At 40.6% G+C, this 26,931-nt stretch overlaps 1 long non-coding RNA gene across 1 annotated transcript in view; it reads right to left on the reverse strand.

Moving 5' to 3' along the window:
• The window catches only part of LOC110071391 (uncharacterized), a 91,560-nt gene extending 65,286 nt beyond the window's left edge, over positions 1-26,274 (reverse strand). The window contains exon 1 of the long non-coding RNA XR_013543541.1: positions 21,132-26,274. This is a non-coding gene — a long non-coding RNA (uncharacterized LOC110071391). The remainder of the gene's footprint in view (positions 1-21,131) is intronic.
• Between the last annotated feature and the right edge of the window lie 657 nt (positions 26,275-26,931).

Consider the following 26,931-nt stretch of genomic DNA (forward strand, 5'->3'; position numbering starts at 1 on the left):
CTTATAGATGGTTGTCTAATTTTCTCTTTAATGCCTCCAACATTGGAATGCTCTCAAGATAATCTTTGTACTGCTCTAACAGTTAAGATAGTCAATTGAAATCTGACTTCCTGTAACTTGAGCCCATCATTATGTGTCCTGCACTCTGGTATGATCAAGAACAGATCCTGACGCTCCTCTGTATGATAAAATTTCAAGTATTTGAAGAGTCCTATCATATCTCCCTTCAGTCTTTTCTTAGGACTAAACATGTCCAATTCTTTCAGACTTTCTTCACAGAGCTTGGTTTTCAGTCCCATGACCATCCTTGTTGCCTTCCTCTGAATTTGCTCCGGTTTGTTGACATCTTCTTAAAATGTGTTGTCTAGAACTGGACACAGTACTCAAGATGAGGTCTAACCAGTGCTGAATAGAGGGGAACTAGTACTATACGGGATTTGAAGACAGTTAATGTAGCCTAAAATAGTGTTTGCCTTTTTTGCAGTCACATCAACTGTTGGCTCATATTCAGGTTAAGATATATAAGATTCTTCTCACTCAGAGTATTACTAAGCTAAGTATCCCTACACCAGAGTACAGGTTGCTGTCCTCTGAAGATACCAGCCACAGAGACTGGCGAAACGTCAGGAAGAACAACCTTCAGAACACGGCCAAAGAGCCTGAAAAACCCACAACAACCATTATTCACTATTTCATCCTTTCTCTCTGTATTAAGTATAAGAGTGCAGTCATACTATAAACTTATTTCTGGAGACCCTCAGCATTGAATTAGTCTTCCAATTTATTGCTATGTCCTATACAACTATTTATATCTGCTCATTTTCATCTTCCCACGGAAGCCAAAAAGCTGTGATGAATTTGTTACATGTGTCAGCCATTTCTTGGTTCTTGAAGTCTCACTAGTGCAGTCCTAAGATTCTTCATACAGATATTAAGTCCCATTCAGCTGAGAAGGTGGCTGCATTGCTTAATTTGGGTTCAGCCTCCTTTGAATCACAATAAAAATGGGTGAATACACGACAAATGTGTAAGAGTGAATGAATTTGGAGCAGCAGCAATTTTTTTTTACTCTTCTACCAGAGGTCTGGTTATTTTAATGTGGATGTGGAATCAACTCATCTAGATCCCCCCTATGTGAATGCCTCTGTCCACATTAATCAGCTAATTGCCCCTGTTGTCGATGCATTACAAGGGGGGGGGGCTGCTCACTCACGAAAATCTGCTTCCAGTCCTGGGGTGGCGTGTAGGGAGACGGATAAGCCAAGGTCAATTTGAGGATGTGTCTCCTCACCGAGCTGGCATGCAGACCCACAAGCCCTGGAACCAGTGGCTGAAAGGCAAGCAGACAGACAGGCAAAACGCCACTGTCACTTCTCTCTCCCCTCCAGCCAGCCAGCCAGTTTCAGATCATGCCTCCTCCGCCCTTGCTTTCTGAGTGTGTGTTTTGTTTGCAGGTTTGTGGCGTGTGTCAGCCGCTCATCACTGCCAGGCTCTCCTGCATGCAGCAGCACTCACAAGGTGCTGCTGTGTGCATGAAGGCTTTTCTAGTGCTGGCTTGCTCAGCTGTTTCCTGTTGCACTTCTCTTCTTGGGGTGCAAACACAGAGAGACATGCATGCCCACCTGCCTCTATGAATGTCAGCCCTGGGTTGGAAAGAGAGTGCTCGCATCTGGCAAGCGTATCCCTTCAAAAACACTGGATTAAATGTTTGCTTTAAGGTAATACAAACTATGATTCAAACACCATGTGATGTCATGTGACACACAGTCGATTTAAATTTACACCGACATTTCTTCTGAACTATTGATTTAATGCATATGAGCCTTCAGTGGGGTTTACTGCTCCGTAAGTCTGAATGGAATTTAACTGTTCAATCTTAGTTGAGTGGGAGAAAGTTGCTCCTTCTCCCATTTTCACTTGTACTGTATCTTGAATATGTGGAAGAGAGCGTTTTCATGGCTACAAAGAAGCTTGTGCGCCATGCTTAAGAAACTTTGCTTTACATCAGACCTTGGCAAAGTGTGGCCCAAGGGCCACATACGGCCCGCGAGCCTCTCCTGTCCGGCCCACGGACAGTTTTGAACATCAAAACCATTTATAGCTTTTTGTCTAAAGTTGATCAGTTGCTTATCTTTAACATACTGCAAAAAACCTCTTTAGTATTTGTGAAAATTAACAAGTTTAAAATAAAAACAATCATAACATCACTGTTTCATTTTATTTTTAAGTAAAGTTGGTTTGGCCCCTGGACACAGTTCAGATCTTTCATGTGGCCCCCTTATAGAAATTAATTGCCCAGCCCTGCTTTACATGGTGATGAACAGAAACAATTGACAGTCAGTGGTTATCTTTTCTTTTTATAATTGAAAAAAAGGGGTTTCCCATTTCTAAGACTGTTAATAACAAGAAATTACACAAAAGGTGCATGATCATCAGTCAGCACACCAGTTGTGCTTATTCATTTCTACCGAGTAGTGTATGAATGAATACATTGTGGAAACAGTTACTTTATACCTGATTAGTCTCCTGAAGGAGTCAGGGAAGAACATTGTCTGCTTGATAAAAAGAAGAGGGGGCACAATAAAATGGCTTACCCCTACATATTTTCTAAAGCCAGCTCTACCCTTGGGTTGGAATAGGGGAGATACGTAATGGATTTTAATGATACAATTTAGCCTTTCAAGTGAACCATTTAGGGAGGTTGTAGCCGAGGCTATCCTCTGAACATTGGACTCAAGCTTGATTAAACTGCTTCTTCCTGAGGTCCTTTTGGCAAGGACAAACATTAAGGATAAACCCTGTGAGAACTGGGGGACTTTTATTTCAAAGGTCATTTAATGGTGTCAGTTCCCTGGTCTCTGGACACTTACTATTGTTCCCTTCAGTAAATGTTCATCTGTCTCAGACCTAGAAAGGACAAAATTGTGTCCACCATGATCAATTGCTATAAGTTTTGAAATGTTTTGTGAGTAAAGTGATGGTGGACAATGGGTGTGGTCAGACCTCTACTGAGGCTTTTGGCTGAGTCTCCACAGGGTGTCACAGGCGCTTTGTTGACCTGTCTAACCTAAGGGCTTTTGAAGTCCTGTGCTGCAATCAAAACACAGGAAAAGAGAAGAATATTACTGTCAGGGTCAAGTTGGTTTTACTGACTGCTTATGAAAGGGTGGGAAAGATAATTAAAAGGAAGAACCGCTTCAGGTTTCTGGATTATGGTGGCCTAAAACGTTTTTCTGCTTTTTCTGATAAAGACACAGGTCATATTAAAGCTATTGACAATTTGCATTACAAAATTAGAATTCAGACTTTCTTAAAGAGGGGTAACAAGCAAAACGTGTGTGTGTGTGTCTGTGTGTGTCTCTCTCTGTGTGTGTTTTGAGTAGGAAATTGCTGGCTATTTATATGCAGTTTGTATTTGTTAATTTACATTTTCCCATTATAGAGCAGCTTCCAAGATTCAAAAGCAGTCCTAAAATATCACTGTAAACGCCAGTCAGTCTTACAGAACAAAGCAACAGAATAAGAAGCTGGTTTTAAAATAAGAGTTTGCCTCATGCTCCAAATATTTTCTGTAATAAAAATATTTGCTGTGATTTTGGGAAAACGAGGGCGAAGCTAAACTGAAGCGATTCTCAGGAACAGAAAATTCAAAACAGAGGCATTGCTACTGCGAATGCTTGTCCTATTCTCCCTGTCAACCTTCTTTAGGACAAAGATGTGACTCACCAAGCTTTTCTGTTTTCTGAGGAGGTAAGGGCATAAGTGGATGCCCATTGCAATGTAGTGGATAGAGTGACAGATGAAGACTCAGGAGTCCTGGATTTGAATCCCTGCTCAGCCATGGAAACTCACTGGGGGTGTGGAACTGGTAAAACCACTCCTTAAATATCTCTCACTTACCTTGAAGGCCCTATAATTGGAGTTGCATTTCTGACTTGACAGCACATAACAACAAAGAGCACCAGTAGTTCCTTTACATCATCTGGGACCAGGCTGTTTAAGACTTTCAAGGTTTTAAAAGGGTAGCACATTGAACAGACCTTGTTTTGGCACACTCTCCATTTGGATTTTCCATTTGGTATATTAGTGGTACAGTATAGGGACTGACTCTTGCTTCGTACCGTGATTATTATTTGCCTGGTCCTGTACCCATGTGCTGTTTTTATCTATGCACTGATTGCTTTTGGCTTCCCTCATTATTTTCTGGCTTGCCAGCACTGGCAATCTTAAACTAGGATAGCCTGGAAGTTACCTAGGCATAGGACTGGAATCTTTTTAGCCAGCCTAAACTGATTAAGGATATCAGCTCCCAGCTGACATATACTGCAGAACTTTGGAGCTCTACCAGTTTCCATTATCAGCTGGGTTCTCCACCAGAAACATCTTAATGTTGTCTGTCTTAGTGATCAGACTTGGACCTAGTTTGGTCCTGATCATATACTTCTTGCCAAATTAGGTTTATTGACTATGGGAAATTTGATTTTTCATATTTGATAAGATCACTTCTGATTTTGTAAGTAACTAATGGATGTGATAGAGATTTGGAGTGGGCAAAAAATTGCCCAGTTTTATTTATAGTAGAACATTTCCTATACAGGTTGAGGCCAACCTGCCACAGCTTGATTTGAATTAAACCAATTTGTTCTCAGGTTTCTGAAGTTATTTTCCACTTGGCATGTCACTGACATATGAAGTGACTCTGGCTTTGTATTGTGATTATTTTTTGGTCGATGCCTGTACTCATATGATAATTTTTCTCTGCTCTGATCGGGACTTCCCTTGCACTTTCCTCATGAAATTTATTTTCAGAATATCTCCTTCTTCTGAAAATATTTGTATGTTTCAATGTTTTGGGGGTGGGGCTAAAAATGTAGTAAATAAAAGGATATGGCCTGTAATAGGGGTTGCTATATATTGCCATTGCCCACCGACTCAGGGTATACATACAACAACAAAAATGACCAGCAGCAGACATTTTAAAAAGTAAAACAAAATACAAAATAGCAGTTAGAGAGAGAAAGATAAGTCCTAGAGTTACTCTGACTTTTCCAAACAAATCCGAGACATTAATGTCAGTTAGCTGTCTCACATGCATAAATATACTCAAACCTTAAGGAAATGACTCATTTTGAGGTCTACATGTAAGACTCAATGATGCTGAAGAGACCATTCAATGTAACAAGATTGCTTGCAAACATTTGTTCCATGTATATTAAATGTGAAACATCAAGGCCAATTCTCTGCTAATTGGGCTTGTACCTTTTAGCACTATTGCTGACCTAGACATGGAATTTATAGCCATGCAGAACCACAAAGGGCTTAAAGAGTCACCCTGGAAAAAAACTCTTCTAATAAGCGCATTATCAGAGAGGAGGTCTATGCACTTTAATTTTGTCCTCCACTTTGCCATGAGTTTAGATAAAGTAATAATTCTATTTTCAATTGCGTAGATCCTCAAAACAAAAAATAAGGGGGACGTGGTGGCGCTGCAGGTTAAACCGTAGAAGCCTCTGTGCTGCAAGGTCAGAAGACCTGCAATCGTAAGATCGAATCCACGTGACGGAGTGAGCCCCTGTTGCTTGTCCCACCTCCCACCAACCTAGTAGTTCGAAAGCATGCAAAATGCAAAATGCTAGTAGATAAATAGGTACCACCACGGTGGGAAGGTAACGGTGTTCCGTGTCTAGTAACGCTGGCCACATGACCACGGAAGACATGACTGGACAAATTGTCAAGGGGAACCTTTACCTTTACCTTAGATCCTCAAAATTTCAACAAACCATGAGTGGGGCACAGAATGGAATGCTTTTTGGTAATCAAAATACAGTAAATAACTGCTAAATTTTTGGAGTGCTTTCAAACATGATTTCATATGAAGGAATCAATATTGAGCAGTTCCTTATAGTAATAGTGTTTCTTAATGCAGCTTCTCTTAGTCTGTTAGGATGTAATTACGTTGAATAAAACTGTAAATGGATGGAAACAGCTTGTAAACTGTGAGTAAATAGTTGATAGTCTGGTCATTTTTAGGAATGGAACAATCGTCAAGTTCATAAAGGAGATGGGTTATTTATTCCTTGTGTGAAGGACTCCAGAATAAGATGAAGGTTACCAAGGGTTTCATCAAAAAATGTAGACATGAAATCAATTTGAAGTCAATTTTTTCCACTAAAAGTTTAGATCTCATGCATTCCAGAAGACTTCCAATTTTGTGTCTTCTCCAAAGCTTGAAAGTAGTAGTACTAATATTGAATTCTGAAACTCTTGTCTGAGGCAGTCACTTCTGTTTTAAAACAACAACATTGAACCAGCAACAAAACATGCATTAAATATTATTCATGTTGCTCAAAACAGTACACCAAATTGAACAACTGTATTCATTTCTCTGTGATAATTCTGGAATACATATGACCTTCAGCTAAGATTTCTATATTTTCCTCAGGAGGTAGGCAGGGAACAAGTACAAAAACAAGTCTACCTATGATGCAAAAAGTGAATAAATAACTAAGGTTATCCATTATAATAAACATTGGTTTCCTGGTTTACATTTAGTTCCATTTATTATGAATGTTACTTCTAATGGTCCCACAATTGTACTGGGGAGAAATGCTATATTCTTTTTTACCTGCTATTATATTGACTATTATGTAAAATTGCTTTACATCCACTGTTGCTTAGTTCTAATGGTAATGCTACTTAAAATAGCTAAGATAACCTTTAATTTGACCTTTGCCAATGATCAAAACATGCCTGGAAGGCAACTGGGGACCAAACCTGTAAGACATGTTGATTACTGGTATGCATGTTCAAAGCATTCTTCAAAATCCCAAGCGCCAGCTGAGAGCCTGGGAGTAAATTCTAGTCCCTACAGCACATTTTGTGCTTTTGACAGGAATGAAAATCAATAACTAAGGCATACATTCTGGAAACTAAGGAGGAAAAAAGAAATGCTCAGACCAATTCAAGGTAAAGTAAGTAGATAATTAACAACTTGGCTCCTGGTATGTTTTATACTAAACCAAATCAAATGCTGGAAAAGTACAGAGAGAAAGAATGGGGACGGGTGCTAGGATTTTGTAATTTACTGTTGCCTTATTCTTTGAGGTATAACTCAGTGGGATGAGGCACCAGAGGCCAGGAGTTTGAATCCCTACTGTACTTCCAAGGAAAGTTTTTTTCCCAAGATTACCTAGAGCAGTGGTTTCCAACTTTGGTTCTCTAGATGTTCTTAGATTAAAACTCCCAGAAGCCTCCACCACTAGCTGTTCTGGCCAGGATTTCTGGGAGTTGTAGTCCAAGAACATTTGGGGACCCAAGGTTGGGAACCACTGATCTAGAGCATTTGTAGATGATGGGATTAATTGCTCTGGCACCTGTGCAGCCTATGTCAAATTGCGTTCTCATAGAGCACCACCAGAAAGATGGGACTGATAATCCACTATTATATACTTTACACTTAGAAGTCCCTAGGAAGGAGGGTTTCCATAAATTGTAATCAACTGATGGCATCCAATTTGTTTCTATCAGTTATTTGTAAGTGCAGTGGCATAAACAAGTCACTACTTGAATTCCTAGTCATTTGGTCGCATGTGATAATGAACGCAAGTGGCACCTTACTGTTGTTGTTTAGTCGTTAAGTCATGTCCAACTCTTCGTGACCCCATGGACCAGAGCACGACAGGCTCTCCTGTCTTCCACTGCCTCCGGAGTTGGGTCAAATTCATGTTGGTAGTGTCGATGGCACTACCCAACCATTTTGTCCTCTGTCATCCCCTTCTCCTCTTGCCTTCACACTTTCTCAACATCAGGGTCTTTTCCAGGGAGTCTTCTCTTCTCATGGGATGGCCAAAGTATTGGAGCCTCAGCTTCAGGATCTGTCCTTCCAGGGAGCACTCAGGGTTGATTTCCTTAAGAATGGATAAGTTTTTTCTCCTTGCAGTCCAGGGGACTCTCAAGAGTCTCCTCCAACTCCACAATTCAAAAGCATCAATTCTTTGGTGGTCAGCCTTCTTTATGGTCCAGCTCTCACTTCCATACATCACTGCTGGAAAAACCATAGCATTCACTATGCGGACTTCTATTGGCAAGGTCAGGGTCCCCGACCCCTGGTCTGCAGCCTGGTGCCAGTCTGTGGACTTGCCAGAACTGGGCTGAGGAGATGGATCTCTGCCCCCCACCCACTTGCCCAGTGGGCGTGTCGTGCTCACATAGGGGTGTCATGCACACAAAGAGGGCAAGTCACACTGACAGGGGGCATGTCATGCTCACTCAGGGTGCATGTTGTGCTTGCACAGGGAGCGTGTTGCGCTGGGGAGGCATGTCACACTTGCGCAGGGGCATGTCGTGCTTGCATGCAAGCATGACACCACCCCCGCAAACGTGGGGTGCCCCCTGTGCACTGAGTCAACCCCCCCCCCAAACCAGTCCACGGTCCCAAAATGGTTGGGGACTGCTAGGCAAGGTGATGTCTCTGCTTTTTTAAGATGATGTCTAGGTTTGTCATTGCTTTCCTCCCAAGAAGCAAACGTCTCTTAATTTCATGGCTGCTATCACCATCTGCAGTGATCATGGAGCCCAAGAAGGTAAAATCTGTCACTACCTCCATATCTTCCCCATTCTATTTGCCAGGAGGTGATGGAACAAGTGGCCATGATCTTAGTTTTTTTGTTGTTTTTGTTTTGTTTTGTTTGTTATGTTGAGCTTCAGACCATTTTTGCACTCTCCTCTTTCACCCTCATTAAGAGGTTCTTTAATTCTTCCTCACTTTCTGCTATCAGAGTGGTGTCATCTGCATATCTAAGGTTGTTGATATTTCTTCCAGCAATCTTAATTCCAGTTTGGGATTCCTCCAGTCCAGCCTTTTGCATGATGTATTCTGCATATAAGTTAAATAAGCAGGGGGACAATATACAGCCTTGTCGTACTCCTTTCTCAATTTTGTATCAATCACTTGTTCCATATTCAGTTCTAACTGTTGCTTCCTGTGCCACATACATATAGATGGTCAGGCACTTCCATTGCTTTAAGAACTTGCCATAGTTTGCTGTGCTCCACACAGTCAAAGGCTTTTGCGCAGTCAATGAAGCAGAAGTAAATGTTTTTCTGGTCTCTAGTTCCTCTGCCTCTTCACAATCCAGCTTGTACTTCTGGGAGTTCTTGATCCACATACTGCTGAAGCCTACCTTGTAGGATTTTGAGCATAACCTTGCTAGTGTGTGAAATGAATGCAATTGTACGGTAGTTGGAGCATTCTTTGGCGCTGCCCTTCTTTGGTATTGGGATGGACATTGATCTTTTCCAATCCTCTGGCCACTGCTGAGTTTTCCAAACTTGCAGGCATATTGAGTGTAGCACCTCAACAGCAGTTAATTGTAACAGGTTAGTGAATTAATGAATCACAAAACTGAAGAGTTGGATGGGACAACTCCACAAGTCGTCCCATCCAACTCCCTGCCATCTCCTGTGTGAAGGTGTTCTATTCAAATAACCAGGTCATTCCTCATATTATCCTGATACAGTACACACTTTCTCTCTGTAAAATAACCAGCCACCAGTCTTTAAACAGGTGGTGGAGATAAAGAACACCAAAGCAAACAGTAGGTCTGAAACAGAAAGTAAAGACTGAAATGCATTGTTCCATCTTCTGTCCAACATACACCTCTTAGCATTACAGTACTAACATTAAAGCACCCCCTTTTCTGCCTTTGTTAACAAGATTTGGAATATAGCTTTACTTGGAATTTGTGTAGACTGTTACACTAGGCCAAATGGGGCAGTGCCCTGCCAAGGTGGCCAAGAGACAGTATGGAGGCCACATTTTTCTCCCTGCACCAGCAAAGAACCTAATATGGAAGCTAGAGGTGTGCAAATCTGTTCTTTTGGACTACAGAATTCCCAGAATTCCCCACTTCTGACAGAAACCTAGTATTGAACACAAGAAATCAGTCTTTTTTCTATTAGAAGTTAAACCTTAAAAGAGTTTTACTGCGGAGCCATTGCAAGGAAGCAACCTGCCGTTCTTTTAAAAACAAACCAAAACTTGGTGTTCCATTATTGTTATTGAGCAATAAACATGGGGAGAAGCCACTAATAGCTTGTTACAGATCTTCTATGCCCCCCCCATTTCTAATGACCATAGAAAGCCATTAGAAATGTGCATTCAAGTGTGAGTGAAGATTTTTTTTTTCATTTGGTTATCAGGGGACCAGTTTCTTATAACACCTGCTGTATTTTTTCTGCCACTTTGTAGATCCCAAATTCTCTGTTTGTTGTTGTATCAAATTTAAAGCAGTCTTGGAAAAGGCAAAGCATGGTTTGGTCAAGGACAGGGGACTAAAATCAAAGTGCTGCTTTTTTTAGTCATGTGAAGCAGAAAGAGCTAGCAGGAGCTCTTAATGTGCATGCATAATCCTATGGTAAAGAGTAGAAGCCATAGCCTGTTGTCTAGAAGACTATATATACAATCTCAGGACAGCAAGGATACAGAAAAATGGTGTGGGAGGTTGCAGGAGGGAAGAGCTGCGAGGGAGGGAGGCCTGTGGGAAATGTCCCTTTTGGCAGGAAGGTTCAGCTGCGGAAATTGTCAAAGATAAGTTAGCTATCCATTCTATATAGAGGTGGGGAGAAGTCTGTCTGTCTGTCTGTCTGTCTGTCTGTCTCTCTGTCTGTATGCATGTATGCATGCATGCATGTATGTACTCTATCTTTCTCCCAGAACTGGTACCCATGGCAGCTCATAACAAGACTGAAAACAAATGTAGCTAAAAATATGGGAAGGTACATTACAATAAAGTTAAGTAAATTATCAGATTAAAACACAGTTTAATAAGAAAAATTAAAAAATCAGGGGGGGAGATACAACAGCTACTCATTAAAAGCTCTTTTTCAGCAGCCAGTCAATGGTGAAAAAAACATTTGAACAAAAAGGCTATACCTGAATTACTACTACAAGGAGCAATTATTAACAAAGCACAGGGAGGGCAAAACTTACCCACTCAAATTAAAAACTCTGAATTCTTAGAAATCCTTGGTTTGTAGCAGCACCATTTTTAAGCAGCCACTTTAGGAAGTCTGAACAAGTCCCTTGCCGGAGGTTTGTCATACGGACTAGGGATGTGCATGGTGATTTTTTCATATTTTGTTCATTTCAGATTCTTTTTGGAGGTTCCTCTTTTGTTTTTGTGTTTCCCCCTTTGTGTTTTCTGGTGCTCCAAAAGCCCTAAGGAACCCCTACAAATTACTCCTAAACAAACATAGACAAGCAAAATATACTCCTTTAACAGAATAAATGCATCGTATATCAACCAAACAGCAATTTTTAAAAAGTGGTCAAACCAAGAAAACAACCTTCACATACATGTATGGGGGGGACAATTTAATCCCCGCCCCCACAGCCCCCTATCCCAGAAACCAACAAAAGGAAATAATCAGATAAAAGGAAAAAAATACAGTCAACTCCCCCAACCAAAGTACTAGAATATGCGGAGAATTCTCTTTCCATTATCAAATGATGTCCCCTTTTCTCTTCTTTGAATCCATCAGGTGATGACAGGTGTGGCGTCCGCCCAGGTCATGAGTATTCATATGCCATCTGTATAGACCAATGGAAGTGTTGGAGAGGCGGAGTCATGAGATATAAGAGACTCAGCAGGAGGAGGGGGAGTCAGAGTGTTGGTGTTAGAGTTGAAGAGATTGAAAGTTTTGGAGTTGGGTGGGAAAGTGGTGGTTGAGAGGGGATGAAGGAGAATGTTTGTTAAGAGTTGGCAACATTGCTTGAATTATCTGTAACAATAAACAATTTCTGTTTGGTTCCTTTAAAATGACATATGGCATGGACATCTATCATTAATAATGGGTAATGTTGATGTAATCAGCTGGTGGCAGCTGAGGGGCATGCAGTGTGAGCTCTTTGTTTGGTGAAACAAGCAGGGGCCACGTGGGAATCGTGACAACAGGCAAGCCAAGCAGCAACAAAAATGGTCTAAGAAAGGGAAAGTGACCTCCTCTTCCAGGTCTTTTAATCTGGGTTCCTGGACAGATTTTAAAAAAATCCACACTCTCCAGATGTTCTGATTGGCTGTTATCACTGACAGCCATTGCACTCCTATTGGATGAAAAAATTCTTAGGTAATTTGATAGACAAAAGGTGAACAGACACCAAAAGGTTACTTGAAATAGGGAACATGAAGAAATGCAAAACTTTCACACTCCCCTCTTTCACAAAGATGAAATCATTCATGTTTAAAGGCTCTCTCCTCTGAATATGAAAACATGCTTAAAAACATGGATTTCATGAAAGAGATGTTATTTCATGTTTGTGTCCCTCATGTAGACATGAAAAGCCAATCCCTAATATGGACTCATTTTGAATAACATTGACTATTTGATTGCCCCCAAATCATATTATTGCTTCAAAGTCATTACCACATGGGCCATATGACTGTGTTTCTTTTTAAAATCATTGCTCCAGTTGTTTCACATAGCAAAATACTGGTTTTATGTTTATTTCAAATCTGTCTGAATGGATAATACCAGGTGTCTAAAGTATGGATGCCCTTAACTATACAAAGTATTTGCTTCTTTCTGTCCTTAACCTACCATATAATTAGGTAAATCATATATTCTTCTGGGATCAAAAGTATAGGGGGGAGAATCTTCATTTTCTCTTACCCCACTGACCATAAATTTAATAACTGATATTTTTAATTACCTGGATGTTCTACTATGTAGTAAGAAATATAATAGTAGAGAACTGGAAGAATAGGTTTAAACACCATGTTAATTTCCACACTGAATTCTGCTGCAAATGCATTGTTAGTTCACTGTCATATGCAGGAATGCCTGCATCTTCTGGGGTTAAAATCCAAAATATATGTGGCAACTCAAATTTATTTCAAGCAGGCAATCAAGGCCAAAGTGCTGTTTAGAAAATGCCCAGTCTCCCCCCTGCTAAATCAGCACGTTTGACAAGCACAGGAGGAGGCTGTGGCAGTTAGCAAAAAAGCAATGGGTTTACGTTAACTTCTTTCTTTGCACGCCTTACCAGAAAAGACATCATACAATGCTAACTTCCTAAATTATAGAAGAAAGCAGCAGTGCCGGTAAGGAAGGGAACAGCGTGCCACATCTATTCACGCTCCGATAAGGCTACCATCATGGCTGATTTAGCATGGGGGGGGGGAGGGAGAGCCAAAAGGAAGACAAGACAATCAGTACAGTGCTCTCCTCCATCTCTACCAACACTGCTGTTGCAGACCAGGCTGGCCTAAGACATTTTGTTTCCATGGGGGAAAAGAGAAGATGGGACCCCCTCAATATGAGAGACTAGTATTTCACTCTGACTTCAGTATTGTCAATGACAGTCTTCCAATACAGCAGAGGCATCAAGTGGGTTTGGGCCCCCCAGGATAAGTTGCTTGGCAGAAGGGGACAGCTGTGGACTCCAAATGGCAGGCTTCCGCTCCTGCCCCAACAGCAATGGCTGCCTGAAGCATTTGTCTCATTCCGCCTGGTGACAAAAGCACCAAACAGTCATGCAGCAGGCCTGAGGGTAGCAATTTGTATTTGCACACAGATAGGCATATCTGGAGTCCACCCAGTTTTATTTGGTATAAGGTTTCATCAGGTAAATCTGATGAAGTAGCTCCCAGTCTATGAAAGGTTAGGCTAAATAAAACTTTTTAGTCTCTCAAGTGAAGGAAGACCTTTTGTGGTTTTGTTGCAACAACTATCCTATGGAAGTAAATACTGTATGTAGTGGTTTAAGATTAGGGACTGTTTTTCTCTGAAGGCTAGCATGTTGAACTTTTTTGACTAAGCAGTAGGGATGAACCTGCCAACAGATATGGCTTCCCGCAAACTGAACTTGCTGCTCCCTTGCCTGCTGTTTGGATTAACAGTAATCAGTGCAGACACATCAGTAGCATCAAAATGTAACTTGTATCAAATATATATATATATATATATATATATATATATATATATATATATATATATATATATATATATATATATATATATATATATTCCAGCATCTTACTTGTAAAATGCTTGAGTATCTGCTACAAAATTGTTGCTTTTTTAAAAAAAAAATTATAACAGGTAGAGAATAGCTATACTATGGATTTGATTTCCTATCCATCTATTCTGGTTATTTATCCCAAAGAATACTGGGAATTGCAGTCTTGGACGAACACAGGAAATTCCATTAGATCATAACTTTCCTTCAAGAGGACCTGGACTGTAGTCTTCCAGATTCCCTGGTTATAATAAATAAATTAATGCAATGAATGTTAAAGTGTGTAGTACTATACACAGAGAATGCTGAAATCCTATTGCACCGTTGTGCAAAAGATGAAAGATTTAAATTGCCTGTAGTTAAGTAATATCCATATCTGTTGGAAGCCAAGTCAGACAACTCAGTGTATAATGGATGCTTATGGAGGCATTTGAGGCATTTTACTCTAAAACTCATGCATCGTGTGCAACAGGATTTCAGCTAATGTCTCAGGTTCCACAAAATATATAAAAACTGTTTGATTTAATAAAAACTCAACATGGATTGCCCATGCTCTGACTGTTAAAGAACCACAAGCTGCCTTTGACTGGGTGAGGAAGTTGACCTTCATTAACTTTTTCACTGCCATCCAGAGGTGAAGTTTATGCTGCTCTTTTTGTTGTTGATGATATTTCATTAACTTTCATTTCCATTCACTCACATATGGAGCTTGCAGAGAATCACATTTGGTAACAATTCAGCCTTTGGGGTATGTATTACTATTTATATTCTCAGATTTTCCTTTTCATTTTCATTTCCTTTTCATTTCACAAACTACAGAGATGGAGAATGATAGAAATTTGCTTATCATGAAACCTACCGCTAAGGTTCTTGGTGGGTTTCTTTGTTTTGGTTTGGGGCTGGTGGTTTGTTTGGTTTTTTAAAAATAATGTTCAGTGTAAGAAATTGAGCAGATCTGTTCAGAAAGAATGGGCAGAGCAGACCATATCACTACACAATCACAAAGGGTATCAGAAAGTTAGCAGTGAACACCAATTGCTCCTTTTGTGAAGAAATACCTTGTCATACGTAATAACAGTGCTTTAAATCTGACACTATATTTTAGACCCCCAAAGCAGTCTGAATGTTTGCACAGTTTTGTGGTTCTGACTTATAAAGATTTATGGGAAACACTTTTTATTTTCTTCCAGCATGCACTTTTGGATGACAGACAATAACAGTCAGCCTACGCTCTGAATATATGATTACCCAGCAGAGCAGAAGACGTTTTTCCAGTTCGCCTCATACTACTGAATGTAGTGTTCTTTCAATCAAGGCTGCCTAAATTGCCTTCCCAAATTGCAGCTTGAGGGGAAACGTGGTCCATTGTACCTTACAAAGTGTGCGCCATTGATGGTTTTCTAAAAAAAAGAAATTGAGCATTAAGAAGCAGTTTCTCTGTACACAAACAATGACTTTATTTCATTTGTGTTACTTGTGAATTATTTTCCACTCTCCCTGTGTTTGGTTGATCTTAATAAACCATTATCTTGTAACTTAACCTACAATAAGGTAAAATGGGATTATGTAGGACACAAGTTATCTTGCAAGACTGAGAAGTCAAATGGGTTTCCTAGCAGCCATCATGAAAGAAGGGAAAGATGAAGACCGGAAAGAGGTTCAGATGGTTTTGACTTCCATTTCTCACACTTTGTCCCAGACCGTGCTTAGCTGGGAGGTCCCAAAGCTCAAGGCTCCCTAGTAGTTATTCAATTCTTTAAAAAAAAATCTCTGGTTTATGAATGTGGGATATTTTGCTTCTGTATCCATGATTCAAAAGTCCAGGAAATGGCCTGATATTACTGCACAATATCATGCCTGCATTGCCAGCAGGAAAAAGAATGCCAAGCTTTACATAACAAAGAGCATCCTGAATGTTGACAGAACCAATGGCAGCAGTCAAGAGGGTCTACAGCCGGGGTCCCCAACCCCCGGTCCGCAGACCAGTAGCAGGCCATGGACCTGGCAGGACCAGGCAGCAGAGACCGATCTCCAGCCCCTATGCATGTATGCCCTCCCACATGCATGCATGGCCCCCAAGCATGCATGGGTGCCCTGCCCACGTGTGCATGCACAGGTGCCCCCACCCACACATGCATACATGCACGGGTCTCTGCCAGCCCACGCATGCGTGCCCAGGTGCCCCACCCACCCCATGTGCCCTACGCCCACCACGCACATGTCCCACCCACCTACACATGCACATATGAATGCCCTGCCTGCCCATGTGTGGACATGCAAGTGCCTCACCCATGCACAACCCCACCTACTGGTCGGTGGTTCGGAAAAGGTTGGGGACCACTGGTCTACAGGATACAAAATCTTTTTATGGGAATGTGTTTAGTTCAAGGGAAGACATCTGCTAAAAATACTGTAGAGCCTTAGTAATTTCTATGTATTAATTTACAGGGCTTGTATCTGACTAGATCAGCTGAGATAGGAAGAGTTTTTCTTTAAATAAAACTGGGTGATATGCTTACATGTTCTATTAATAAAAGATTGCTTATATTTTACTTTAGCAGATCTGGAGTGTAACCACATTGGGGAAAGCCGGTTGAAACAGTCCATTTTTACATACAAACGTGGAGTGTTTGAACTCGTCGTCGTTGTTTAGTCGTTTAGTCATTTAGTCGTGTCCGACTCTTCGTGACCCCATGGACCAGAGCACGCCAGGCCCTCCTATCTTCCACTGCCTCCCGGAGTTGTGTCAAATTCATGTTGGTTACTTCGCAGACACTGTCCAGCCATCTCATCCTCTGTCGTCCCCTTCTCCTCTTGCCTTCACACTTTCCTAACATCAAGGGTTTTTTTTCCAAGGAGTCTTCTCTTCTCATGAGATGGCCAAAGTACTGGAGCCTCAGCTTCAGGATTTGTCCTTCCAGTGAGCACTCAGGGTTGATTAACTTTAGAACTGAGAGGTTTGTTCTCCTTGCAGTCCAGGGGATTCTCAAGAGCCTCCTCCAGCACCACAATTCAAAGGCATCAATTCTTTGGCAGTCTGCTTTCTTTATGGTCCAGCTCTCACTTCCATACATCACGACAGGCAAAACCATAGCTTTGACTATTCAGACTTTTTTTGGCAAGGTGATGTCTCTGCTTTTTAAGATGCTGTCAAGATTTGTCATCGCTTTCCTCCCAAGAAGCAGGCGTCTTTTAATTTCGGGGCTGCTGTCTCCATCTGCAGTGATCATGGAGCTCAGGAAAATAAAATCTGTCACTGCCTCCATATCTTCCCCTTCTATTTCCCAGGAGGTGATGGGACCAGTGGCCATGATCTTAGTTTTTTTGATGTTGAGTTTAAGACCGTTTTTTGCACTCTCCTCTTTCACCCTCATTACAAGGTTCTTTAGTTCCTCCTCGCTTTCTGCCATCAGAGTGGTATCATCTGCATATCAGAGGCTGTTGATATTTCTTCCGGCAATCTTAATTTCAGCTTGGGATTCCTCCAGTCCAGCCTTCCGCATGATGTATTCTGCATATAAGTTAAATAAGCTGGGGGACAATATACAGCCTTGTCGTACTCCTTTCCCAATGTTTGAACTAGCTTTCCCCAAAATGGTGATCTGTTGGACTCAATTGAAGTAGAGCCACTGAATCAATGGGATTTATATACGTGTTAATGTGTTACCCAGCAGCTAATTCAAGAAGTCAACTCTTGAATTGTAAGCTTCTGGCCTGTTAATGTGAACTTGAATCATACTTTACCAATTCACAGAGAGTTAATGCAGCTTGTTGTTCTGGTTGATTAATTTGCTCATTCATTCATTTCTTTAAAAACCTGTAACTCCCCTTTCACTTAAAAAAAACGGTCTCTGGGATCAGTATGACGTAATGTTGATGCCATGACCAAAAGACTTTACTGATCTTACATATTCACTATGCAGTAGAGAGTGGGTGAAAACACAACAGAGCTTAATGATGATTTGAAGGTACAGGAGAATGTTTGAGGAAGAAAGTAGCTCTTTCTTCCCAACAAAAATGCTTGTCAAAAAAGCGGATATTACACCCCGTGGGGATAAGCCTATAACATGCTTCATAAATACTGGCCCTATGAATATGCATGCCCCTTTGTAGATCAAAATGTTTTCTGGGGTAGGAATATTCTGTAACTGTTTCTTAATTTAACTAAGAAAAGGATTTGAGGCAAAAAAAACATCCCCTTGACAGATGTGGTTGGTCATAAAATTATTTTAGTGTACATGTCAACATACACTTTGAGGACTTGTTATCATCTTCCGCCACATTTGTATATATCCTACATGGCTATTAAATTTTTAAAAATGAAATACCACTAGCCTCACCACAATGTTTCATATTAGCTTTTATCATGAAGTCTTATTCATTGAATCCGTTATTATGGCAGCTTAATGCTTGCTTCCATTTGCCTCTCACATACATAAATGAACTCACAATTTTTCTGGGTTATGCTACAAAGATAAATCAACCACTGTCCAGCATAGCTCCCACCCACATTTTTGTAGGTATTAATGTAGTCTACAATAACATACAGCCAAACTTCCTTTAAAAGACCAATTAAAATATTAGATTTGTTTTTATAGTACACGTTTGTTATAGTACTACAGTGGTGCCCCGTTTGACGATTACCTCATGAGACAAGGAAATCGCTTAACAATGAGTACTTTTTGATCGCTATAGCGATCGCAAAACAATGTTTGTATGGGGGTTTTTGTTGTTGTTGTTTAATGATGATCGGTTCCCTGCTTCGGAACTGATTTTTCGCTTAACAGCTATCGAAACAGCTGATCATCAGGTTTTCAAAATGGCCACCCACTGTGCAAAATGGCTCCCCACTGTGTTTTACGATGGATTCCTCGCTATACAGGCATCAGAAAATGGAGGATCTTCGCTGGATACTGAGGTATTTTGCCCACTGGAATGCATTGAACCGGTTTTCAATGCATTTCAATGGGTTTTTTACGTTCGCTTGATGATGATTTCGTTCTACAGAGATTTTGCTGGAACGGATTATCCTCATCAAGCAAGGCACCACTGTAATTTCTAGTTAGGATGGCATCTAATTTAAAGGTTTGTCACAGCATATTCTCCTCACTCATGTTGCCCCAAAGACCAGTTGCTGAGTTAGCTGAAAAAGACTGTGAGCATTTAAGGTCAATGCTGTTCACACTCCAAATTCTCACTGCACATATGGTCAGAACAGGAACTTCTTCCTTACCAGCAGTATTTAATAGCTGAATGTTATTTATTTATTTATTTATTCATTCATTCATTCATTCATTCATTCATTCATTCATTCATTCATTCATTCATTCATTCATTCATTCATTCATTCATTCATTCATTCATTTATTAACTTATGTGCCACCCACCCTACCCAGCTTGCAACAATTAACTGTATTTGGCTGTACGGAATCATTGTGAAATGGCAAAAATGTCAAGATTGCATTTGCTAAGTCTTCAGTAGGCCAATATCTGGCCTTGCATCTGCTTTCTTGTACAAAAGTTTAGTGTTTACACTAAAAAGAAATACGTAAAGAATTAGAACTATTTTACCAATTATCTGTACAATATATAATTTCTTACTTGTAATGTATGTAATGCAGCTCTCCTTTCTTGCAGAAAGAAGTACAACTTTGCTCAACCATCTTTTCTTATTCTCAGTATGAGCAATAAACAGCAGAAAAGGGGGCTTTGTCAGCTGTAGAACCAATTGTCAAGAAAATAGGAAACAGGAGATCATAGATTCTGTTGTCCGTTGTTGCCCCAATTTAACCTAGTCATAGTTTTAAAAAAAGCAGCTCACTGGGGAGAGAAAAAAGCACAAGCCATGCCTATCCTACTGTTTGATCTGGAGCTTTTCATGGTTGAGAGGTAAAACATGTGAGCTTCCACAAATATTGGAACAATTTTCAGTGAGGTAATCATGTCAGTCTGTTTCAGCAGAATATAATCAGGAAAATAAAAAGAGCTCTGTTGTATCTGTAAGGTAACAAATTTATTCTCATGAGCTTTTGTGAATTGGAATGGATGATCCATGCAAGCTCATGGTAAAATGAATGCGAACTTGATCAGACAGACATTTGTCCTGCTTTTTTGTGCACTGGTTTGTTCTTTTTTTCCCCCTAGTGATCAGATGAGCTGATTGCTACAACAGACCAATTTGCCCTCCAGAGCACCCAAACCTGCACCTTTTGCTTCTGTTTTTTCTGGTGTGGGTAGGTGCATCCTAGTTTGGTCCACTTCCAGCTCATGTGATTACTGGGAACAGATCAAATTTGAGCCTTAGCTCTCCAACTTGCCAAGGCTCCTTCCTCTCTCAGTTTCCAGTATTGTGAAGTGGCTTAATATTTGAGGTACTTCAAGATATCAACAAATTGAACACTGGTCTGCTCCTCTCAGAAGTGGTAAGGCAACTGGTTTTTTAAAAGTATACATTTTAAATTTTAAAATTTTGCCTTTGGTAGGCCATCACTGATGTGATGAACTATTTAGATTAAAATTTTAAAATCATATTTTCTTTGTCTTTGTGTGAAGTGCCGATCAAAACCACAGCTGCAGGCATTTTTTTTGATCAGATCTACACAAAGGGCCAAGACTTTTTTAAAAAAAATCAATCTGTGCCATTCTGTAGAAGGCCAGGGGAAATGTTCAATTTGCCGATATCCTGAAGTGGCTTGTTTATTAACTCATTTCACATATGTGAAATTGACATTGGAAAGAGCTAGATGTCACTTGAGGTCAGTATGCTATTTGGATGTGAAGATCCCACCAAGCTGCATATCACTCCTTCTCCTCAACCTCAAGTAATCCTATTTAAACCCCACCAGCCTGCTCCAAAAGGGCCAGTGTAGTCACAGACATAATTAGTCTTAAAAGTGCTACAAAACCACTCCTCTGCTGCTTTTTGCTACAAGCATATTGGCTTTATGTACTAGCCAACTATATTTGTATGTACCATAATCCACTTATGGTTTCCTGCCACCTCCCCATCTTCTGGAATGCACAGAGGTCTTGGGGAAGAAGGATGCAATTCTCATATTTATGCTGAAACATCAAGAAGGCGAGACACCTCAGAACTTTTTCGCCAACTACTCACAAGTTGCCTTTCTCTCTCAGGGCTTCTCAAGGTGGCCCATCCATGGAGGTCAGGGTAAGGCGTTCTCATCTCTAACTTGCATGGAAAAAAACTCTGTCCAAAGAAAATAAATGTGTAATTTAAAATGAAAACAAAGGCATGTAGAAGAGATTGGACTTTTGAAATGTCACATTTTTCTTCATTAAAAAGTTAAACGTTAAACCACCCATTTTACTGGAATGCTGTCTGTCTGACCTAGGTGCACTTACACACCTTCGGAGAGTGTGGCTGGTTTCTGTATGGGCAAATTAACTTGCTAAACCCTCAGTAGTTTACCTATGTTTAAAAATTACCGCTGTATGTTTTTTCACGGTCTCAAACGAGTCAAGGTGGAATAGTAAAAATCTGTGATGCGTAGCCACTTGTTTCGTCTGTCTTGTTCAACATGAATTATATTCCAACATATTAGTTCTCCACCGTGAACACCATCTGCTTATGACCATTAAAACCCATTTTCTGTGTTGCAGAGATGAGAGCTTAAGAAGGATGTGTACAGCCACCATCCAAATACTGCTGCTTCTCCCAGAGGGCTGTTAAACCCCCCCCCCGCCCCTCAACACACCCAAGTATTTATGAGTCATAAACTACATACTTCAAATGGAGATTCATCAGGCATGCCTGGGGGATATTGACAAAGATAGAGCATCCTCTGGCTGGGAGCTGATGGGAGGGAGGAAACAAAGATCTCTTCCAAGAGCAGGGGCAGCTGCGGGCAGCTGCATTGATCACTGACTTATTTCCCATTGGTGTCTATACATTGCTTTGACTTTCTGGGAGCCAGAGTTAAAACAAAGAGATGCTTACAAAGTGGCCCTCCATTAATATAATTGCTAGGTCACTGTTCTGGTCCACTGTTTGTCTGCAAGCAGTATTTCATAGACATGACAGGGAAACGGGGGAAAGCCTATTTTTTAAACACAACAATCTGCCGCTCATTAGATTATAACCTATGTCTGTATCATATTCATCTATATAACCTTCTATCCCTCACCTAATTTAGTCAAGCACAAATCCCATAAAAATGAATTTCAAAATTCCCAGTGTGCAAGTACCTTTATGAGAGAGCCAGTGCAGTATAGTGGTCAGAGCATCATGAATAAGTAGACAGCAGTACAAATCCATCATTGGCCATGATGCTTATTGGATGATGTCTAGCCGGACTTACCTCACACGGCTGTTGTGAGGATAAAGTGAGGAAGAGGAAAGCCATGTCTGCCACCTTGAGCTCACTGGACAAAAAGCAAAAATAACAGTGAAATGAACAAACAAGCAGGCAGGCAGGCAGGCAGGCAGGCAGGCAGGCAGGCAGACAGACAGACAGACAGACAGACGAACAGAACAACCAAAAAGGCAGGAAAATCCATGCCAACTTTCAAGATCACCAAGTCTTTTCACCAGGTGTAGTGTTACAAAAAGCAGGTATGGTGTTACTTCAACCCACCCTCTTTATAATATCTTGCCTGACAAAGAACTCTGATGATCTTAAAAGCTCACAGAGCGTCATAGGGAACCTTTTGGTTGCCTATTATCACAATACAGAGTTTGTTCGTTTTTTCTTGGGACCTGTACAGTCAGCCCTCCTTAAAAAATAATAATAAATTCAAATGGGTGCAGTTTTAGCCATACATAGCTAGTGGCAAAATCTGACTTGCCTTAGCATAAAGGGAATATTTTCAGAATGAGACCAGTGTTTCCGCTGAGGAACAGATGGCAGAAAAACCACAAAGGCAAGGTCATATATACATCTAAAGTTACAGGCTGCAAAACATTTGTCTGTGTCACTGACACAAGGCTAACATAGTCATAGCAGTCATAACTGCCTGGGGCTGTCGACATTGCAAAAATGGCAGCCTCAGCTGTAAATATCTCAGGGTGGGGCTCCTTCGAGGTGCATAGAGATAAGGCAGCAGTTCCTCCGCTTTCCATTTATTCTGGAATACACAAGCCTCAACTGGTCATGTTGCGCATGCGCACACATGCACACACACACACACAGAGGGAGCTTGGATTGCAATTCCCAGAGCTTCCTAGCTAGTAAAACCACTGAATCTGGGAGATATAGTCCAAAGCAGTAGATTGTATAAGCTCTGAGACACACCTGTCTAAAAAAAAACAACAACCAAAAACAACTCTGGGACATTTTCTGATCCCATGGAGATTCTAAGATAGCGAGAGTGATTAGTAGGGTAATGGTTACATTTACATGTCTCATATTTCCTCAACCCACTAAGAATTTCAATATCCCTCACCTGGGACCATTCTATGATCAGCCAGAGTGTATCATTTCTACTGCTCAGAATTACAATGCACTGAATAATATCATCAAACTTTTTTTTGTAACGATGCATTGCAGTGGCTGAGACAAACAAGTACAGCAGTGCCAAAAAGCAACCAGGTTGTTGGGACTGTGATTGTACATGATGGGTTTTGCCTGTTAAAGAAAAAATTGTCAATCGGCTGAAAGTCAAAGTCATTGCTTATAGCTCTTGAGGTAACAATGACTTAAATTTCCTGCCTAGGCAACCTAGGTAACTTAGTAGGCCTAGGGGTTTTTTTCTTTCTGAATTCTCCTATAAAATATGTCTCTGGGAGATTAAAATGTCCCATCTGAGTGAAAGAGTGTTGAAATGATAGTCCTCATTTGACCTGTAACATGAAGAAAATGTAAATATATTTTCCTGTGTAAATTTTTTAAAAAAATAAATAAATCTGATGATGTATTTGTCAACTTTAATGTGAACCATAAAGACCTTGCAATGACATTGCTGGATAACTCAATTTGAAACACAGATTTTCTTTTCTAAATCTAACATCTATTCTGCAGACCCTCCATGCTAGGGAAATTCCATTTTATCTTGTCTCAAGCTATCCAAGTCATGACAAAATGCTAGAGTTTTGTTCCAAGAAGACAGACTTGCAAGACCTTTCATGGCTCTCTGTTTCTTGACTCCTAGATATTTGTGAGATGTAATTGTATACGACAACAGTTAGAAGAAACTTAGTCCCTTATTTGGCTAAGTAAATACAGGGTGGAGTTGTGTCAGGAGCTACTTAGCTCTAGGGAGAATTAAAGACTATGATACCACAGCATACACAAATGAGTAATAGTATCCAAAAGTTATTTCATGGTTATATGACTACGCAATGCCTTTTAAATAAATATAACAGGTTTACAACATATGTTGATGCTACTAGACTTTCCAGAATATTAGTAGATGGCTCTCCTTTTCTCTCTCTCTTCTTCTCCCCATTCCCGGTATTTTTTTTACTCTTCCCTGTACAGTTTTTCTCACTTTGGTGTACTTTATACTGCAGACAGTGCTGTTGGTTCAGCTGTTGGTATAGACTGGATGTCCATATCATATTTGGATATATGCCCAAATCCAATTACAACCAAGGCTGAAATGGAATTTGAACCTGAGCTGCCTCAACCTCCCGAGTATTCTGGATACATTTGAGAGCTAAACTGCTTTAAATTCAAAGGCAAATGTGATCTACATCTCAGAGCAGCTTCACGTAGAATGGTTACTGGCTACAGATTTTTTACCATAGGTTTTATTACATGTCTGTACTTATTCAACTTTGGTAAAGGTACTTGGTCATTTGTAATGCATCATAGATGAGCTGGAACAGGAAACACAAATTATGGATGATGTTTCATTCCTGTTTAGGCATTTCCCTCACATGTTACTCAGAGATGAAGGCTGCGTTCACTGGCCCCACCTCCACCACCCTGAGGGATTAAATAGCTTTCCTAGAGTCTGTCTCCTATGAATATTTATTTTATTTTTATTTTTTGTGAGGAGGTGTCTCTTATGTGTATACACACATATACTTTGGTAGGCTTTTTAAAGGCAGTAGACCTCAGAGAGGAAATTACATTCTTGTGTCTGAGGAAACAAAGACACAGAAACTCTCCTGATTTTCCAGACCAACCCTTTTAGCGATTGCTTAGATGGAAGACTAAGAGCGCCCCCTTCTGGTCTAGATTGGCTTACAGTTTGGCTTCGTCCCCTACTTTCTAACCCTCTAAACTGGAAAATGATAAAAAACACTTGAAGGAGTTTTCATGTGTGTGTAATAAAAAGTCTAGATGCTAGTACTAATGATGTAAAGCACTTCTCCATTTATAGCAATTGTTGCTGAATTATAATATTAATAGATGTCATGCAGCTGTTTTTTTAAATGCGTGACTCACTGCATGGTAGGGCGCATCGGAGAAAAAGAAAGAAAAAGCACATTTGAAAATGTGTAAATTCAATAGCAGCCTGCTACTGAAACCTGAATACTGAAACCTAAAAAACAATTTATTTTCCACCTTGACCAATAGTTGCAATAGTCTTCACAGTCTTCTTAAAGAAGATGATTTTGCACTCAACAGCAGAAGGCATCATTTTTTTCTATGTAGAAAAAAAATGCTTAACTCTCTGTCAGGATAAATCAGAATTTTACTACTACTTCTAGTGGGCAGGTTCAGTTCTATCTCTTGCACCTTCAATTGTTGAGAAAAAAGAAGGATCATTGCCAGCAATGTGTTTTCCACCCAAAGCTATTTTGGGCCCCAAGGCAAGCAGTACAAAATGTATACCCAAATCAGCTGTATAACTCCTGTTGTGAAAATACAGTGGACCCTCGACTTACAGATGGCTCGACTTACAGACCTTTCGAGTTACAGACATCTCTGGCCGCAAAATTTAGGTTTGACTTGCAGCCAGAGAATCGACCTACAGACCAGAAAAAATCCAACATGGAACAAAAATGGAACAAAAACGGCCGGTTACGGGATTAATCGGTTTTCAATGCATTGTAGGTCAATGGAGACTCGACCTACAGACTTTTCGACCTGCAGCCACCATTCCAATACGGATTAATTCCGTAAGTAGAGGGTCCACTGTAATGCCAGAAGTAATTACAGCTCTTACCACCTTGCCAGTTTCTCCCTCCTCTATGAGTGATCAGCAGCACTATTAGATGTACAAAAACATACCATATATATTGATAAGCTGATTTGTGTTTAATATAAGCTTGGTCAAGGCCATACAGGCTGGCTCTTCCCTTGGAAGGCACAGTAGGGAATCAAACTCCCAAACTCCGGCTCACCAGACTATCCCTAACTCCCTAACTCACTGAGCTTTCCATCCAGTTTAATAGGCCATATATTTTGATAAACGGACTTTTCTGTCCAGCCTAGCAGCCTGGTCTACTGAGCTCTGAATAAACCTGCCCTTTGCTGCCTCATTGGGGCACAGTGCACCAACCATCACCCTCTGCTGTCTCTCAGTAGCCTGAGCTATTGGCTACATAGTCTACCAAAAACTGGCACTTCACCCTGGACGCTGGACTACCACCATCCAGTCCTATAATGGCAGACCATGTTCTTGGGCCATTCCTGGAAGTCTAGCCATGACCTACAGATTTGTCACCGCAGGGTGACACCCTTGTTGTTCTACCCTGGTTATAGCCCTGCTTCTACTGGTGAAGTACTAAAGTGGGAGAAACAGAAGGGACTAGCCTTACTACCTGATGATGATGATGATGATGATGACTAAAAGAATTCCATTCTATCTTGTGGCGAGGTTGGGCAAGGTTTCCTAGTATGAGGTATGCCACTGTGGTTTACCACTCCCTCCTTCTGTTGGAGCCCCAAGGCTTGGCAACCTGCTGAAGGGTGCATAAGCTGGCTCATCTCTGAGGAAGCACAGAGAGGCCCCTAGATATTGCTTCATCAGGATTACCCTCAGTCCTAAGCACAGCATAGAAA

The sequence above is a fragment of the Pogona vitticeps genome, chromosome 3 (genome assembly GCF_051106095.1).
Source record: "Pogona vitticeps strain Pit_001003342236 chromosome 3, PviZW2.1, whole genome shotgun sequence".
Lineage (NCBI taxonomy): Eukaryota > Metazoa > Chordata > Lepidosauria > Squamata > Agamidae > Pogona > Pogona vitticeps.